Raw genomic sequence first — 6,770 nt, 5'->3', positions numbered from 1 at the left:
AAAATATGTGTGTTTGAGCACATTAATTACTCATTATCTGGAAAACTCAGAAAAATACAACCAAACCGTATATGAGTCAATGTAATGAGCAGGTCTATCTGATTAATTTGAGTCATTGTTGACGAAATTTGAATATTCTGTGCCGAAGTTATTAAGGTTCAAAGTTTGAAAAGTCACAAAATATGTGTGTTTGAGCACATTAATTACTCATTATCTGGAAAACTCAGAAAAATACAACGAAATCGTATGAGTCAAATTAAGCAGCAGGTCGATCTGATTCATTTGTGTCATTCTTGACGAAATTTGAATATTCTTTGCCGAAGTTATTAAGGTTCAAAGTTTGAAAAGTCACAAAATATGTGTGTTTGAGCACATTAATTACTCATTATCTGGAAAACTCAGAAAAATACAACGAAATCGTATGAGTCAAATTAAGCAGCAGGTCGATCTGATTCATTTGAGTCATTGTTGACGAAATTTGAATATTCTGTGCCGAAGTTATTAAGGTTCAAAGTTTGAAAAATCACAAAATATGTGTGTTTGAGCACATAATCACTCATTATCAGGAAAACTCAGAAAAATACAACCAAACCGTATATGAGACCAAGTAATGAGCAGGTCGATCTGATTCATTTGAGTCATTGTTGACGAAATTTGAATATTCTTTGCCGAAGTTATTAAGGTTCAAAATTTGAAAAATCACAAAATATGTGTGTTTGAGCACATTAATTACTCATTATCTGGAAAACTCAGAAAAATACAACCAAACCCTATATGAGACCAAGTAATGAGCAGGTCGATCTGATTCATTTGAGTCATTGTTGACGAAATTTGAGTATTCTTTGCCGAAGTTATTAAGGTTCAAAATTTGAAAAATCACAAAATATGTGTGTTTGAGCACATTAATTACTCATTATCTGGAAAACTCAGAAAAATACAACCAAACCCTATATGAGACCAAGTAATGAGCAGGTCGATCTGATTCATTTGAGTCATTGTTGACGAAATTTGAATATTCTTTGCCGAAGTTATTAAGGTTCAAAGTTTGAAAATTCGCAAAATATGTGTGTTTGAGCAAATTAATTACTCATTATCTGGAAAACTCAGAAAAATACAACCAAAACGTATGAGTCAAATTAAGGAGCAGGTCGGTCTGATTCATTTGAGTCATTATTGACGAAATTTGAATATACTGTGCCGAAGTTATTAAGGTTCAAAGTTTGAAAAATCACAAAATATGTGTGTTTGAGCACATTAATTACTCATTATCTGGAAAACTCAGAAAAATACAACCAAACCCTATATGAGACCAAGTAATGAGCAGGTCGATCTGATTCATTTGAGTCATTGTTGACGAAATTTGAATATTCTTTGCCGAAGTTATTAAGGTTCAAAATTTGAAAAATCACAAAATATGTGTGTTTGAGCACATTAATTACTCATTATCTGGAAAACTCAGAAAAATACAACCAAACCCTATATGAGACCAAGTAATGAGCAGGTCGATCTGATTCATTTGAGTCATTGTTGACGAAATTTGAATATTCTTTGCCGAAGTTATTAAGGTTCAAAATTTGAAAAATCACAAAATATGTGTGTTTGAGCACATTAATTACTCATTATCTGGAAAACTCAGAAAAATACAACCAAACCCTATATGAGACCAAGTAATGAGCAGGTCGATCTGATTCATTTGAGTCATTGTTGACGAAATTTGAATATTCTTTGCCGAAGTTATTAAGGTTCAAAGTTTGAAAATTCGCAAAATATGTGTGTTTGAGCAAATTAATTACTCATTATCTGGAAAACTCAGAAAAATACAACCAAACCGTATATGAGTCAATGTAATGAGCAGGTCCATCTGATTCATTTGAGTCATTGTTGACGAAATTTGAATATTCTGTGCCGAAGTTATTAAGGTTCAAAATTTGAAAAATCACAAAATATGTGTGTTTGAGCACATTAATTACTCATTATCTGGAAAACTCAGAAAAATACAACCAAACCGTATATGAGTCAATGTAATGAGCAGGTCTATCTGATTCATTTGAGTCATTGTTGACGAAATTTGAATATTCTGTGCCGAAGTTATTAAGGTTCAAAGTTTGAAAAGTCACAAAATATGTGTGTTTGAGCACATTAATTACTCATTATCTGGAAAACTCAGAAAAATACAACGAAATCGTATGAGTCAAATTAAGCAGCAGGTCGATCTGATTCATTTGTGTCATTCTTGACGAAATTTGAATATTCTTTGCCGAAGTTATTAAGGTTCAAAGTTTGAAAAGTCACAAAATATGTGTGTTTGAGCACATTAATTACTCATTATCTGGAAAACTCAGAAAAATACAACGAAATCGTATGAGTCAAATTAAGCAGCAGGTCGATCTGATTCATTTGAGTCATTGTTGACGAAATTTGAATATTCTGTGCCGAAGTTATTAAGGTTCAAAGTTTGAAAAATCACAAAATATGTGTGTTTGAGCACATAATCACTCATTATCTGGAAAACTCAGAAAAATACAACCAAACCGTATATGAGACCAAGTAATGAGCAGGTCGATCTGATTCATTTGAGTCATTGTTGACGAAATTTGAATATTCTTTGCCGAAGTTATTAAGGTTCAAAATTTGAAAAATCACAAAATATGTGTGTTTGAGCACATTAATTACTCATTATCTGGAAAACTCAGAAAAATACAACCAAACCCTATATGAGACCAAGTAATGAGCAGGTCGATCTGATTCATTTGAGTCATTGTTGACGAAATTTGAATATTCTTTGCCGAAGTTATTAAGGTTCAAAATTTGAAAAATCACAAAATATGTGTGTTTGAGCACATTAATTACTCATTATCTGGAAAACTCAGAAAAATACAACCAAACCGTATATGAGTCAATGTAATGAGCAGGTCCATCTGATTCATTTGAGTCATTGTTGACGAAATTTGAATATTCTGTGCCGAAATTAATAAGGTTCAAAGTTTGTAAAGTCACAAAATATGTGAGTTTGAGCACATTAATTACTCATTATCTGGAAAACTCAGGAAAATACAACCAAACCGTATATGAGTCAAAGTAATGAGCGGGTCGATCTGATTCATTTGAGTCATTGTTGACGAAATTTGAATATTCTGTGCCGAAGTTATTAAGGTTCAAAATTTGAAAAATCACAAAATATGTGTGTTTGAGCACATTAATTACTCATTATCTGGAAAACTCAGAAAAATACAACCAAACCCTATATGAGACCAAGTAATGAGCAGGTCGATCTGATTCATTTGAGTCATTGTTGACGAAATTTGAATATTCTTTGCCGAAGTTATTAAGGTTCAAAGTTTGAAAATTCGCAAAATATGTGTGTTTGAGCAAATTAATTACTCATTATCTGGAAAACTCAGAAAAATACAACCAAACCGTATATGAGTCAATGTAATGAGCAGGTCCATCTGATTCATTTGAGTCATTGTTGACGAAATTTGAATATTCTGTGCCGAAGTTATTAAGGTTCAAAATTTGAAAAATCACAAAATATGTGTGTTTGAGCACATTAATTACTCATTATCTGGAAAACTCAGAAAAATACAACCAAACCGTATATGAGTCAATGTAATGAGCAGGTCTATCTGATTCATTTGAGTCATTGTTGACGAAATTTGAATATTCTGTGCCGAAGTTATTAAGGTTCAAAGTTTGAAAAGTCACAAAATATGTGTGTTTGAGCACATTATTTACTCATTATCTGCAAAACTCAGAAAAATGCAACCAAACCGTATGAGTCGTTCTAATGAGCAGGTCGATCTGATTCATTTGAGTCATTGTTGACGAAATTTGAATATTCTTTGCCGAAATTATTAAGGTTCAAAGTTTGAAAAGTCACAAAATATGTGAGTTTGAGCACATTAATTACTCATTATCTGGAAAACTCAGAAAAATACAACCAAACCGTATATGAGTAAAAGTAATGAGCAGGTCGATCTGATTCATTTGAGTCATTGTTGACGAAATTTGAATATTCTGTGCCGAAATTAATAAGGTTCAAAGTTTGTAAAGTCACAAAATATGTGAGTTTGAGCACATTAATTACTCATTATCTGGAAAACTCAGGAAAATACAACCAAACCGTATATGAGTCAAAGTAATGAGCGGGTCGATCTGATTCATTTGAGTCATTGTTGACGAAATTTGAATATTCTGTGCCGAAGTTATTAAGGTTCAAAATTTGAAAAATCACAAAATATGTGTGTTTGAGCACATTAATTACTCATTATCTGGAAAACTCAGAAAAATACAACCAAACCGTATATGAGTCAATGTAATGAGCAGGTCTATCTGATTAATTTGAGTCATTGTTGACGAAATTTGAATATTCTGTGCCGAAGTTATTAAGGTTCAAAGTTTGAAAAGTCACAAAATATGTGTGTTTGAGCACATTAATTACTCATTATCTGGAAAACTCAGAAAAATACAACGAAATCGTATGAGTCAAATTAAGCAGCAGGTCGATCTGATTCATTTGTGTCATTCTTGACGAAATTTGAATATTCTTTGCCGAAGTTATTAAGGTTCAAAGTTTGAAAAGTCACAAAATATGTGTGTTTGAGCACATTAATTACTCATTATCTGGAAAACTCAGAAAAATACAACGAAATCGTATGAGTCAAATTAAGCAGCAGGTCGATCTGATTCATTTGAGTCATTGTTGACGAAATTTGAATATTCTGTGCCGAAGTTATTAAGGTTCAAAGTTTGAAAAATCACAAAATATGTGTGTTTGAGCACATAATCACTCATTATCTGGAAAACTCAGAAAAATACAACCAAACCGTATATGAGACCAAGTAATGAGCAGGTCGATCTGATTCATTTGAGTCATTGTTGACGAAATTTGAATATTCTTTGCCGAAGTTATTAAGGTTCAAAATTTGAAAAATCACAAAATATGTGTGTTTGAGCACATTAATTACTCATTATCTGGAAAACTCAGAAAAATACAACCAAACCCTATATGAGACCAAGTAATGAGCAGGTCGATCTGATTCATTTGAGTCATTGTTGACGAAATTTGAATATTCTTTGCCGAAGTTATTAAGGTTCAAAATTTGAAAAATCACAAAATATGTGTGTTTGAGCACATTAATTACTCATTATCTGGAAAACTCAGAAAAATACAACCAAACCCTATATGAGACCAAGTAATGAGCAGGTCGATCTGATTCATTTGAGTCATTGTTGACGAAATTTGAATATTCTTTGCCGAAGTTATTAAGGTTCAAAGTTTGAAAATTCGCAAAATATGTGTGTTTGAGCAAATTAATTACTCATTATCTGGAAAACTCAGAAAAATACAACCAAAACGTATGAGTCAAATTAAGGAGCAGGTCGGTCTGATTCATTTGAGTCATTATTGACGAAATTTGAATATACTGTGCCGAAGTTATTAAGGTTCAAAGTTTGAAAAATCACAAAATATGTGTGTTTGAGCACATTAATTACTCATTATCTGGAAAACTCAGAAAAATACAACCAAACCCTATATGAGACCAAGTAATGAGCAGGTCGATCTGATTCATTTGAGTCATTGTTGACGAAATTTGAATATTCTTTGCCGAAGTTATTAAGGTTCAAAATTTGAAAAATCACAAAATATGTGTGTTTGAGCACATTAATTACTCATTATCTGGAAAACTCAGAAAAATACAACCAAACCCTATATGAGACCAAGTAATGAGCAGGTCGATCTGATTCATTTGAGTCATTGTTGACGAAATTTGAATATTCTTTGCCGAAGTTATTAAGGTTCAAAATTTGAAAAATCACAAAATATGTGTGTTTGAGCACATTAATTACTCATTATCTGGAAAACTCAGAAAAATACAACCAAACCCTATATGAGACCAAGTAATGAGCAGGTCGATCTGATTCATTTGAGTCATTGTTGACGAAATTTGAATATTCTTTGCCGAAGTTATTAAGGTTCAAAATTTGAAAAATCACAAAATATGTGTGTTTGAGCACATTAATTACTCATTATCTGGAAAACTCAGAAAAATACAACCAAACCGTATATGAGTCAATGTAATGAGCAGGTCCATCTGATTCATTTGAGTCATTGTTGACGAAATTTGAATATTCTGTGCCGAAGTTATTAAGGTTCAAAATTTGAAAAATCACAAAATATGTGTGTTTGAGCACATTATTTACTCATTATCTGCAAAACTCAGAAAAATGCAACCAAACCGTATGAGTCGTTCTAATGAGCAGGTCGATCTGATTCATTTGAGTCATTGTTGACGAAATTTGAATATTCTGTGCCGAAATTATTAAGGTTCAAAGTTTGAAAAGTCACAAAATATGTGAGTTTGAGCACATTAATTACTCATTATCTGGAAAACTCAGAAAAATACAACCAAACCGTATATGAGTAAAAGTAATGAGCAGGTCGATCTGATTCATTTGAGTCATTGTTGACGAAATTTGAATATTCTGTGCCGAAATTAATAAGGTTCAAAGTTTGTAAAGTCACAAAATATGTGAGTTTGAGCACATTAATTACTCATTATCTGGAAAACTCAGGAAAATACAACCAAACCGTATATGAGTCAAAGTAATGAGCGGGTCGATCTGATTCATTTGAGTCATTGTTGACGAAATTTGAATATTCTGTGCCGAAGTTATTAAGGTTCAAAATTTGAAAAATCACAAAATATGTGTGTTTGAGCACATTAATTACTCATTATCTGGAAAACTCAGAAAAATACAACCAAACC

The sequence above is a fragment of the Euwallacea fornicatus genome, unplaced genomic scaffold, assembly GCF_040115645.1.
Source record: "Euwallacea fornicatus isolate EFF26 unplaced genomic scaffold, ASM4011564v1 scaffold_72, whole genome shotgun sequence".
Taxonomy (NCBI): domain Eukaryota; kingdom Metazoa; phylum Arthropoda; class Insecta; order Coleoptera; family Curculionidae; genus Euwallacea; species Euwallacea fornicatus.
This window is presented reverse-complemented; position numbering follows the sequence as displayed.